The sequence below is a fragment of the Capra hircus genome, chromosome 13, assembly GCF_001704415.2.
Source record: "Capra hircus breed San Clemente chromosome 13, ASM170441v1, whole genome shotgun sequence".
Taxonomy (NCBI): domain Eukaryota; kingdom Metazoa; phylum Chordata; class Mammalia; order Artiodactyla; family Bovidae; genus Capra; species Capra hircus.
The window spans coordinates 72406425-72420109 of NC_030820.1; the positions used below are offsets into that span (position 1 = coordinate 72406425).

Below are 13685 nucleotides of genomic sequence, written 5' to 3' on the forward strand. Positions count from 1 at the left end.
TGGCCCTGACCTTTACCATCCCCAACTCCATGGGCGCCACCTCACTCATCTCCCTGCCCCTCTCAGGCCCCTAAATCAGCTCTTCTCAGAGTGTTTCTACGAAACACAAATCAGAAGATGCTCACTCCTGGAGTTCCCTGGTGGTCTAGCCATTAAGGAATCACCTGCCAATCCAGGGACATGGGTTCAATCCTTGGTGTGGGAAGATTCCACCTGTCGTGGGGTACCTAAACCTGTGTGCCACAACTACTCCAGCTCATGCACCCTAGAGCCCACACTCTGCCACAAGAGAAGTGAAGTGAAGTGAAGTCGCTCAGTCATGTCCGACTCTTTGCGACCCCGTGGACTGTAGCCCACCAGGCTCCTCTGTCCATGGGATTCTCCAGGCAAGAATACTGGAGTGGGTTGCCATTTCCTTCTCCAAGGGAATCTTCCCAACCCAGGGATCGAACCCGGGTCTCCTGCATTGCAGGCAGACGCTTTAACCTCTGAGCTACCAGGGAAGCCACAAGAGAAGCCGCTGCAATGAGAAGCCCGCAAACTGCAACTAGAGGGTAGCCCCCACTTGTTGCAACTAAAAGCCCACATGCAGCAGTGAAGACCCAAGAAAGATCCGGCACAGCCATAGATAAATAAGCAAATAAAATTTAAAAAGAAATTTATTTAAGATATTTATTTAAATAAATTAAATAAATTTATTTATTTAAAATTAATAAAAAAGATGATGATGCTCACTTCTATCTTAGCCACCTCGAAAGTTATACCCAGGCCACAGAGAGTGACATCCAAATTCCTTCTGCAGCTCGCAGGCCCCGCATTGATCTGCTCCCCTCTCTCCAGTAACGCAGGTCCAGTTTGGGGCCATTGCTCTCACTGTTCTCTCGGCTTGGACATCTCTTCTCCTACCTCTTCAAATGTCTGCTGATTCTTTTTTTTTTTTTTTGAGACTTTTAGATGTGGACCGTTTTCTAAGGTTTTACTGAATTTGTTAACAACATCGCTTCTCCTCTATGTTTTGCATTTTTGGCTGCAAAGCCTGTGGGGTCTTAGTTCCCTGACCAGGGATAGAACCTGCGTCCCCTGCATTGCAAGGTGGATTCTTAACCACGGGGCCACCTGGGAAGTCCCTATCTGTTGGTTCTTGCGATTCAGATATCACCACAAATCAGCCACTCCCAAGCAATGGACAACACAGGGGACTCTCCGGGGAGGACTGCAAAGTTGGGGACAGGAAGATGGTGGGCAGAACCATCCTGGGTGATGTTGTGTACTCTTTGAATTTTATATCATGTGCATATTCAAGGATTATTTAATTTTAAGCAGCAGTGTCTCCTTCGGGAGGCCTCTCTGGAAAGTGACCTTTCCCATTTACTTCCTCTTACGGTGCTCTCATTCTCCTTTATGAAGTGTTTAAATACCGTTTGTAACTGCCTTGGGTTTTGTTTTGTTTTACTTTGACTCTTTAAAAATTTTTTATTTTTGGCTGCACTGGGAGGGGTTCTCTAGTTGTGGCGATTGGGGGCGACTCTCTAGTTGCAATCTGCCGGATTCTCATTGCAGTGGCCTCTCCTTGTGGTGGAGCCCGGGCTCTGGGGCACACAGGCTTTAGCAGTTGCAGCTTGCAGGCACTAGCACTCAGGCTCAGCAGTTGTGGTGCTCGGGCTTAGTCGCCCTTACTGCACATGGGATCCTCCTGGACCAGGGATGGAACCCATGTCTCCTGCATTGGCAGGTGGATTCTTAACCACTGGACCATCAGGGAGGTCCTTGACTCTCTTTTTAGTTTATTTCTATCTCCCTGTCATGAGTACAGGGACTTTGCCTGTCTTCTCTACCACTTGGCACAGTCTGCGCAGACAGTAGGTCTTCAAAAAATATATATTGAATAAGAAGAGAAGGGAGGGGGAGAAGGAAGGATGCCTGGGATGATAATAGAGTTACCCAGGCAAAGCTGGGAGCGTTGGGGCTTGAGGACCTGAAGAAGTTCAGGCCAATAGATGGAGATGTGAGAGCAGAGAGTGAGGCAGGCAAGATAATGTCCATTTTACACACGAGGAGTCTAAGACTCAGAGAGGGCAAGGGACTTGCCTATGTCATCCAGGAGGCCAGGGTCTCAATTTGGAATCTAGGACCCAACTCAAGATTAAATTGAATCTCATAGTGTTTGAGTACTTATGTGTACTGACTTATGAGTTGGGTATTATTATCACTTCCTCATTTAACCGATGAAGAAACTGGGGCACAGGGTGGTTGAGTGACTTGCTTTGGTCACACAGGAAGTAGCTGAGCCTAAAGCCTTTCTCTGGCTCTCAAGGGCTCCCAGTTTCCACCTCCCAGTCTTCCCAAGCCTCTGGCCTCACAAAAGCCCCCACTTAGCTCCCATAGGAGCTGTGAGTTCAAACCCTGACCTGCGCTAAAGCTTTGGACAAAGCCAGGAAACGCTGTGAAATGCTCTGGGAGCCGGGTTCCCCCCAACTCCAAACTGAAAGAAGGCAAAAGTAGCCCTGCTGTGAGAAAAAAGTGATAAAAATAATTATACGACTTGTTAAGTGATAAAAAATAATTGTAGGGCTCCTGGCAAATAGCCTGAGCCGGAGAGATACGGTCTAATGATAGCAGGAATTTATGGCTCTGTGGGCCCAGCCTTTTTGAGGCGGGGGTGATAGGAGTTGGGGTCACGAGTGGGGTCATGGGCAGAAAACTCCCAGCAGCCCCTTCTTGGGGTGAGGTCTGAGCCCCTCCCCTGCCATCCTGGGCAGTGATTTCTGGGGCTCTCTGACAGCCACATCCCCCAGCCCATGGGCCCCGTTAGTCATCCATCTGGTTGTGGCTTGCGTCTCTTGCCACTTGCCTCTTTAAAAACCTATAAACTAGAGGACTTCCCTGGTGGTCCAGTGGCTAAGATCCTCACTTTCAACGCAAGGAGCCCGGGTTCAATCCCTGGTCCAGGAACTAGACCTCACATGGTGCAACTAAGATCCGTGTGAAAAAACCCTATAAACTATTAGCACTTTATAGTGACTTGGTTCAGTCACTAATTCTTGGGGTCCTGGGAGAAGGTAGGGAACAGCTTTTGGAGGTGGAGTGAGATCCTGAGGGCACAGTGACCTGTTCCTCCTGCATCAGAGGACGTTTACTGCGGTCCCCATCTGTGCCTACTCTAATGCGGCCAGGGGGAAGGTGATGACTAAACACTGATTTTCCCAGGGTCAGAGTGCCCTGCAGGGGGACATCAGGACTGGGCAGTGGGTTCCAGGTCTAAGGACTGCAGTCTCTCCACCACAAAAAAGACTGGGAGTGGCTTATCCCTAGAAGCATCCACAGCTCTTAAAGACACCAAATTAGAAATCTAGTTTTTACGGAAAACAAAATCTACATATCACAAAAGCTCAGATAATGCAGAGAAGCATAAAGAAGAAAATTCAAAACACTGACGTTTTACCACCCAGAGGGAAAAAAAGTGGCAAGACTGGCAGAGCTACGGGGTCAAGAGCACACAGCCTCTGAGGCCAAAATGCCCTGATCCAGGTGGCAGCTCTGTGCTACCTGGGCAGCCTAGAGAGTGTTAACTCTCCGCCTGCACGGTCGTCTAAGGCAGCACCTGCCACACAAGGCTGTTAGGAGCACTACTTCCAGAAGACCTAGCACAGCACCCACACAGAATGAGTGCTGCTACCTAAGTGACTGTTCACTGAATCCTTCTGACACATGCTCCATACATACAGCTACACCCATGAAGTGGATTTTTAAATATACTCAACAAGATAGTCTAGGCATCTTTCTACGTCTTTAAGTTCATTTATGTAAGAAAGGCTTTCCGTTTTTTTACAATAATCAGAATTTTTAAATTAATAGATTGACTTATTAATTAATTTATTGGCCACACCATGCAGCATGTGGGATCTTGGTTTCCCGACCAGGGATCAAATCCATGCCCCCTGCAGTGGAACCACTGGACCGCTAGGGAATTCCCTGGAAGGCAGGTTTTGATTTAAGCACTGAACAGCTTATACATTCAAAAGCCCCTTTCTGACTGCAGATCCCCACCAACATCCCTTCAGAGGTGTTTGTATCTGCAGAGAGCTTTCTGCAGACGCCCAAGGCAATTCTGTGTAGCAGTATGGAAGCTAGCAAATAACATGCCCAGGGTCACAAAGCTGGGACTTGAATCTCTCACATCTGGACTCCAGAAGCAGAACCCAAGACAGAGAAATTCTCCAGGAGGGTTTTAGAGTCAAATGGATATGACGCTGAATTCCTGTTCTGCCAGTACCAGCTGCGTCACCTCGCGCCAGTCTCTTAACCTCCCTGAGCGTCAGTTTTCTCATCTGTAAAATGGGGCTGCTGAGCCACTGTTGCCATAGAGAATGCTGTGCTCAGTCGCGTCTGATTCTTTGCAACCCCATGGACTGTAGCCGTTGAGGAGCCCGCAGGCTCCTCTGTCCATGGAATTTTCCAGGCAAGAATACTGTTGTGGATTGCCATTTCCTACTCCTGGGGATCTTCCAGACCCAAGGATCAAACCTACGTCTCTTGCATCTCCTGTATTGGCAGGCGGATTCTTTACCACTGCACCACCTGGGAAGGCTCATAGAGATTGCTACTACCCGGATAATAGCTGTTGTTTCTGGAACAGTAATGCCTGTGGGGCTCCATGCTAAGTGCCTTTCACACTATATAGTTATAGTTCAGTCACTCAGTCGTGTCCGACTCTTTGCAACCCCATGAATCGCAGCATGCCAGGCCTCCCTGTCCATCACCAACTCCCGGAGTTCACTCAAACTCATGTCCATCGAGTTGGTGATGCCATCCAGCCATCTCATCCTCTGTCGTCCCCTTCTCCTTCTACCCCCAATCCCTCCCAGCATCAGAGACTTTTCCAATGAGTCAGCTCTTCGCATCAGGTGGCCAAAGTTTGGAGTTTCAGCTTTAGCATCAGTCCTTGGAATGAACACCCATGACTGATCTCCTTTAGGATGGATTGGTTGGATCTCCTTGCAGTCCAAGGGACTCTCAAGAGTCTTCTCCAACACCACAGTTCAAAAGCGTCAATACCACATAACTAATGAGAGGCCCATGTAAAGCAGGCAGACAGCACCGGGAGAGCCCTGAGGATGTATATTTCATCCTCAGGGGCTTTGGCTCTTTTGCTCATTGTGTTACTTCAAGGCCTGATGCATAACAGGCGATCAAAAAAAATTGTTGATAAATAACTAATTTTGCCGGGAGCCAGAGTGAGGAATCCTACCCATGACAAGGTCATGCGGCAGAGATCTGATGGGCAAGGTTAAGTCAGATCTCAGGTTTTCCCCCTGGTATTTCCTGAGCGTGTACCCCCCAAAATAAGAATATGCTTGCCTGGAAAAAGTCATCGCAAGGCTTTGGTCTTCTGCATTTGAAAGAGTGTTTCAATCCAAAAACCCCTCTGATGGCTTTCTAGCTTGCCTGCCCATGTGATTGTTTGAGGCCTTCTGACCGCAGGAGGCACAGGAAGCTTAAAACATCCTAGGAATGTAGGGGCTTCCGAGGAGTCAAAATTATTAGAATAGGACTGATTAAAGATTTCATTTGTTGAGCCAATACTTGCTGCCAAATTTTAATATCTTTTACTTGTTGATATAGTTGGTATATAGAAAAACAAGTAGCAACATTAGATCTTTGAGTTAAGTACCTTCTTTGTTATAACCCACTGCGCCTTTATTCTATAGAGATGTAACTTTAATGCTTTAAGGAGATGCAGATTAAAGAAAAACACTTCAGGGGAAACGAAATTAACATTCATTAAGGAAGAGAACCAAAAAGTGTTAGCAAGCCTCTTGGCCAGAAGATAATGTAAATCACCTGAGACCTTTTGTATACAAAAAGATATACAAAAAGAGTCTGGGCTGCTAAGGCTACATAATTTTGTATTACCCATTGATCTCTATGTATAATCTAAAGTATAAAAGGCCTTGAAGGACAATAGAGGGGGGGCCAGTCATTGGAAGGACTGGTTTCCCCCACGTCTCCTCTTTACTCTAATTTCAGGCTGAATTCCCATCTGGGGCGTGGAGGCTCACCATGTATACTTACTTGTCCCGGCTTCTAAGATCCGTAAGAGAGGGAGCCCAAGGCGGGGCACTCTCCGATATTCAAACGGGCACCGCTGGCCTAACGTAGATGGTGCAAGCTCCTTGTCTGGAACTTTATTGGCTTTCCACGTATACCAAGTTATTCAGCCTCTTTTTCTCCACTTAATTTTCCTACTACACTATTTCTTCCTGATCTAATCTTATATTAATAAATAAATAAGTCTTTCCTCGCCAACGCCATGCCCGCTTCGAATTTCCCTGGATCCACCGGGGCTGGACCCCGGCATAATTTAGCCAGTATTGATGACAAAAGGGCTCCGTGACTTACCAGGTATATGACATTCAGCAAATCTCTTAACATCTCTGAACTTCAATTTTCTCCTAGATCTAATGGGAACCATGACAGAGGCACCATTCATCAGGTGCTAACTCTGTACTGGGTCCTATTCTAAGAGATTTATATGTAATATTTCCTTTAAACCTCCCTTTGAGGTACCATTGCTGCTAAGTCGCTTCAGTGCTGTCCGACTCTGTGCGACCCCAGGGACGGCAGCCCACCAGGCTCCCCTGTCCCTGGGATTCTCCAGGCAAGAACACTGGAGTGGGTTGCCATTTCCTTCTCCAATGCATGGAAGTGAAAAGTGAAAGTGAAGTCACTCAGTTGTGTCCAACTCATAGCAACCCCATGGACTGCAGCCTACCAGGCTCCTCCGTTCATGGGATTTTCCAGGCAAGAGTACTGGAGTGGGGTGCCATTCTAACCCATATTAAAGTCAAACCAGCTGAGATTAAGTCACTTGGTTACTGTCTTACAAGTAGTAAGAGGTGGAGCTAGGATTCAAATCCCTCAAGACTCTGATGCCAGAGTACACTGTTTAACACTATCTAGGCTGCATTTCTGAAAGTAACCCTTCCTTCTCCTCAACCATACAAAGAATAAATGTATCAGGATACATTCATGGAGTGGAATACTACACAGCAATGAAAAAGAGTAAGTTATAAATAACCAAAACAATGGAGGTGAATCTCACAATTATGTTAAAGGGAACCAGGCACAAAAGAGTACTAGAGTCATCAGAAAAAAAATAGGATATTTGGTTAAATTTGAATTTCAGATAAACAATGAATTTTTTTAGTATAAAAATTTCCAGCTGAGCTATTTAAAATCCTAAGAGATGCTGCTACTAAAGTGCTATACTCTATGTTCCAGCAAATTGGGAAAACTCAGCAGTGGCCACAAGACTGGAAAAGGTCAATTTTCATTCCAATTCCAAGAAAAGCAATGCCAAAGGATGTTCAAACTACTGTACAACTGCGCTTATTTCACATGTGAGCAACATAATGATCAAAATCCTTCAACCTAGACTTCAACAGTATATGAACTGAGAACTTCCAGATGTACAAGCTGGATTTAGAAAAGAGGAGCCAGAGATCGAATTGCCAACATTTGCTGGATCATAGAGAAAGCAAGGGAATTAGAGAAAAGCATCTACTTCTGCTTCATTGACTATGCTAAAGCCTTTGACTGTGGATGACAACAAACTGTGGGAAATTCTGAAAGAGATGGGGATACCAGACCACCTGACCTGTCTCCTGAGAAACCTGCATGCAGGTCAAGAAGCAACAGTTAAAACTGGACATGGAACAATAGACTGGTTCAAAATTGAGAAAGGAGTACATCAAGGTTGTATATTGTCACCTTTCTTATTTAACTTACATGCAGAGTGTATTAAGCAAAATGCTGGCCTGGATGAATTACAAGCTGGATTCAAGATCTCCAGGATAAATATCAACAACCTCAGATATGCAGATGATATCACTCTAATGGCAGAAAGTGAAGAGGAACTAAAGAGCATCTTGGTGAGGTTCATGAAAGAGGAGAGTGAAAAGTTGGCTTGGAAATCAACATTCAAAAAACTAAGATCATGGCATCTGGTCCCATCACTTCATGGAAAATAGATGGGGAAAAGTGGAAACAGTGGCAGATTTTATTTTCTTGGGCACCAAAATCACTTTGTATGGTGACTGCAGCCATGAAATTAAAAGAGGCTGCTCCTTGGAAGAAAAGCTATGACAAACTTAGACAGCATATTAAAAAGCAGAGACATCACTTTGCCAACAAGGTCGGTATAATCAAAGCTATGGTTTTTCCAGTAGTCATGTATGGATGTGAGAGTTGGACCATAAAGAAGATTGAGTCCCAAAGAACTGAGTCTTTCAAATTATGTTGCTGGAGAGGACTCTTAAGAGTCCCTTGGACAACAAGGAGATTAAATCAGTCGATCCTAAAGAAGATCAATCCAGAATATTCACTGGAAGGACTGATGCTGAAGTTGAAGCTCTAATATTTGGCCACCTGATGCAAAGAGCCGACTCATTGGAAAAGACCCTGATGCTGAGAAAAATTCAGGGCAGGAGGAGAAGGGGCGACAGAGTATGGGATGGCTGGATGGCATCACTGCCTCAATAGACATGAGTGTGAGCAAACTCTGGGAGATACTGAAGGACAGGGAAGCCTGGTGTGCTGCAGTCTATGGGATCACAAAGAACGAGACACGGCTTAGCAAATGAACAACAGTGTCCCATAGGAAGTTCAAATTTAATTGGCATCCTGGTTTTTTATGTGATAGACCTGGCAACTCTAAATATTATATATGTATAATTTGATTTATATGAAGTTCAAAAATGCGCAAAATGAATAAATGGTGATAGAAGTCAGGATAGTGGTTGCCTTGGGTGGGGGGTGGTGAGTGGAAAGGTTGTTATAGCAGTTTCAGACCCTGATCTGGGTGCGGGTATCTGTGTATGTACACTTAGAACAATTCACCAGGCTGTACACTCAGGGCCTGTACATTTTACAAGGTATGTGAATTGTGACTCCATTAAAACATTTTTTAAATTCTAAAGAGCCATATACCCTATCTTTAAAATCTTTGGTAATAGCATCAAACTAATGAGGTGCTTGGAAGGACAAAATGAGATAAAGTTTGTGAGTCTGTTAGCGCATTCTAGGAGCTCGTAGCAAGAACTCAGTAAATAGAAGCCACTGTTAATTTGAAGCCTGGCATTATTATCATCCTCTTCTGTCATTTTCTCTAATGCAGGTTGTCTGGAGCGCCCCCAAGTGTCTACCTTTTGTCATAGCACCTCAGTTACTGCAAAGAACATCCTTTATCTAAGCTTGGAGTCTTAATTCCAAAGGGCAATGCTTTGCTTTTCTTTTGCTCCAGGATCACATAAGAAAGTACCAGAATCCACATGAGACTAATGGGTCCCAAGTCCAACTCCAGTCCTGTACCACGACAGCCCCCGGCAGTGCATCAGAAGGGAGGCAGAAGGGGATGCACGGGTTTGCCTCTCTGACTCACTGTCCAAGGGCAATAACAAACAGCATCTTGTTTTACAGAAACTCGCATTGTAAACCAGTCCGTCCTAAAGGAAATCAACCCTGAATATTCGTTGGGAGGACTGATGCTGAAGCTGAAGCTCCAATAATACTTTGGCCACCTGATGCCAAGAGCCGACTCATTGGAAAAGACTCTGATGCTGGGAAAGACTGAAGGCAGGAGGAGAAGGCGGTGACGGAAGATGAGATGGTTGGATGGCATCACTGACTCGATGGACATGAATTTGAGCAAGCTCTGAGAGATGGTGAAGGACAGGGAAGCCTGGTGTGCTGCAGTCCCTGGAGTCGCAGAGTCAGAAATGACTGAGTGACTGAACAACAAAAACAAGAACACATGGTAATATTTGAAAGCATTGGAAGGGCTTTCACATTAATAATAATCACAACTTTCCTGTGCGGGCACCATGCTAAGAGATATATATCCATTTTCCCCTTTAATCTTAAAATGACCTGTGTGGCATATATTGTTTTGTAGCCTGCTTTTTTCCTCTCAAGAGTACACTTTGGGCATCTTTCCATGTCAATAAATATAGCTGGGGCGGTAAGTACTTGATTCAAAGGCTGAGAAACTTAAACAGTCAGCAGCCACTGCCCAGGTGAAGATCAATAATAGTTAACATTTATTGAGTGCTTTATTACACACCGGGCCCTATACTAATTGTCTAACATGAACTATCTCTCATTTGATCCTTGGGGCAATCTCGAGGTTGTTGTTCAGTCGCTCAGTTGTGTCTGACTCTTTGCGACCCCATGGACTGCAGGCACCAGGCTCGAGGTAGCTTCTATTGTTATTCAGATGAGGAAGCTGAAGGTCAAAGAGGGAAACAGACTCTCCGCGGTCAGACAGCTGGTGTAAATGGCCAAGCTGCGGTTCAAACCCAGGTCCGTCTGATTCTGGTACCGGGCTCTCAACCAGGAGGACAATAGTGGGGAGGACCATGTAGAGAAAAGGAGCCACTGACAAATCCTGAAGGCAGGGAGGAGGGAAGAATGGGTCAAGTCCACAGGGGATACAGTTACCAAAAGCCACAGTTCTTGGAGGGAATAAGAAGGCTTCCTGGAGGTGGTACCATTTGGGCTGATTCTATGAATCCAGCCCAGAAAGGGGGCCTTTTAATAACCAGCTCCTGAGTGATTTCACCCCAGACATGCTGCTGCTGCTGCTGCTAAGTCACTTCAGTCATGTCCGACCCTGTGCGACCCCATAGATGGCACCACACCAGGCTCCCCCATCCCTGGGATTCTCAAGCTAAGAAGACTGGAGTGGGTTGCCATTTCCTTCTCCAGTGCATGAAAGTAAAAAGTGAAAGTGAAGTCGCTCAGTCATGTCTGACTCTTAGCGACCCGGTGGACTGCAGCCTACCAGGCTCCTTCATCCATAGGATTTTCCAGGCAAGAGTACTGGAGTGGGGTGCCATTGCCTTCTCCATCACCCCAGACATACAGGGATTCAAATCCTAACCGTGCCACTCTCAGTTTAAAAAAAAAAAAAACAGCGTTAGTGAAGTATGACTGATAGACAATAAATGATACCTATTCAAATCATATAATTTGATGAGTACTGATATATGTATGTACCCACGAACTCATCACCACAATCAAGATGATGGACATTTCCGTCCCTCCAGAAGTTTCCTCAGTCCTCTCTATAAGCTGGCTTCTCATCACATCCCCGTTCTCAGGCAACCACGGTCACCATAGATGAATTTCCTTCACTGCGGATTGCTTTAAATTCTCTGGAATTTTACAGAAATGACATCATACAACTTGTACTTTTCTGTCTGACTTCTTTCATTCTATTTTGAGATTCATCCATATTGCTTACATATCAATAGCTTCTTTTTATTGCCAATATAAGTAATAAATATATATTATATATAGTAAAATATAAAATAATGCTATACTGTATGATAATATATAAATGTATTAATATAATATATAAATATAATAATATAAAATGAATATATATTAGCAATAAAAAGAAGCCATTGATATGTATGGGCTTCACAGGTGCCTCAGAGGGTAAATAATCTGCCTGCAATATAGGAGATGCATAGGTTTGTTCCTTGGGTCGGGAAGATTCCCTGGAGGAGGGCATGGCAACCCATGCCAGTATTCTTGCCTAGAGAATTCCAAGGACAGACGAACCTGGCGGGCTACTGTCCATCAAGTCACAAAGAGTCAGACATGACTGAAGTGACATAGCGTACAGGCACTCACACATATCTACTCTGTGATATGTATATACATACACATACATATATAGTAATACATATATATATATATATATATCAGTTTTTTTATCCCATCCTCCTGTGGATGAACATTTTTTCCCCAGTTTTTTTGGCTAGTATAAATAAAGCTGCTAAGAACATTCATGTACACATTTTTTAGTACCCAAATGCTTTCATTAATCTTGGGTAAATAAACCTAGGAGTATGTTTGCTGTGTATGCTAAGTCACTTCAGTCACGTCCGATTCTTTGTGACCCCATGGACTGTAGCCCGCCAGGCTCCTCTGTCCATGGGATTCTCCAGGTAGGAACACTGGAGTGGGTTGCCATTTCCTTCTTCCAGTGATCTTCCTGACCCAGGGATTGAACCCACGTCACCTGTATCTCCTGCATTGCAAGTTGGATTCTTTACCCACCGAGCCATCAATTGCTAGTTCATATTTTGATAAGTGTATGTTTAACTTTTTAAAAAATGTATTTATTTGACTGTTTCAGGTCTTAGTTGTGGCACACAGGATCTTTTTTAGTTGTGGATGCAAACTCAGTTGCAGCATGTGAACTTCTTGGTTACGGCATGAGGAACCCAGTTCCCTGAGCGGGAATTGAATCTGGGCCCCCTGCATTGGGAGCGTGGAGTCCAAGCCACTGGACCACCAGGGAAGTCCCATATTTAACTTTTCAAGAAACTTCTGCAAACTATTTTCCAAAGTAATTGTACCATCTTGCATTTCCACCTGCAGTGTACGAAAGTTCCAGGTGCCATAGTTGGTCCTTTCAATGTTAGCCATACTATATGTACTAGTTTTTTCTTTTTTAACCTATGGATCCCATAGACAGTTTCTCAGATTTTCTGAGCCTCTGTTTCCTCATGTATGAAATGGAGATAATCATGTCAGCTTTGAAAGGTGGCTCAGCAGTAAAGAATCTGCTTGCAATGCAAGGGACGGGGGAGACGAGGGTTTGATCCCTGGGTTGGGAAGATCTCCTAGAGGAGGAAATGGCAACCCACTCACTATTCTTGCCTGAAAACCCCCATGGACAGAAGGAGCCTGGGGAACTACAGTCCACAGGGTCACAAAAGAATCAGATGTGACTGAGCACAGCAGATCAGCAAGTTGGAAAGGTAGTGAAGACGTAGTTAAATGGCACATACAGAGATGAGCGCACAGTAAACGCTTCATAAAAGGTGGCTATTTTATTACAAGTGAACCCCAGCCACTCTATGGACTGGTGATGTATCCCAGGACACAGCAACCTCAACTAGATGTAACGACTGCCTCCTTTGCGCTGAGTCAGTGCTGTTAGCCTGGAAGAATAACGATAGTGGCGTTGATGGTGCCAGGCACTATTCTTGGTGCCTGTGTGTGTTTGATCCTTATAAAGCCCTGTGAGGGGGGTGATTGTTTTCTTCCACTTTACAGATGAGAAAACTAAGTTGTAGGGGCCAGATACTGGTCAAGGTCGCACAGCAGTTCATATGATGGTGCCGGGTTTTGAACCTAGGTCAGTCTGATTGGGGGTCCACAGGTCTTGTAACGAAGGACCTGGCTCAGGACTAGCAAGATGGCCCCATCGTAAAAGCGTGTCTCAGACTTCCCTCGCGGTCTAGCAGTTAAGACTCTGTGCTTCCACTGCAGGGGACAAGGGTTCCATCCCTGGTTAGGGAACTAAGATCCCACATGCCGTGTGGCACAGCCAAAAAATGAAAAAAAAAAAAAAAGTTTTTAAAGAAGGGATAATAAAAGTAATAACTGATAATAATACACACATGCATGCTAAGTCACTTCAGTCATGTCCGACTCTTTGTGACCCTATGGATTGTAGCCCCGCCAGGCTTGCCTGTCCATAGGATTCTCCAGGCAATACTGCAGTGGGTTGCCATGCCCTCTTCCAGGGAATCTTCCTGACCCAGGGATCAAAACTGAGTCTCTTGCATTGCAGGCAGATTCTTTACCACTGAGCCACCAGGTAAGCC

The 13685-nt window shown here is 45.0% G+C and overlaps 1 non-coding gene across 1 annotated transcript; it reads right to left on the minus strand.

The window, feature by feature from the left end:
* TRNAC-GCA lies at positions 432-503 on the minus strand. The gene has a single exon. It is a non-coding gene; the product is annotated as a tRNA-Cys (tRNA).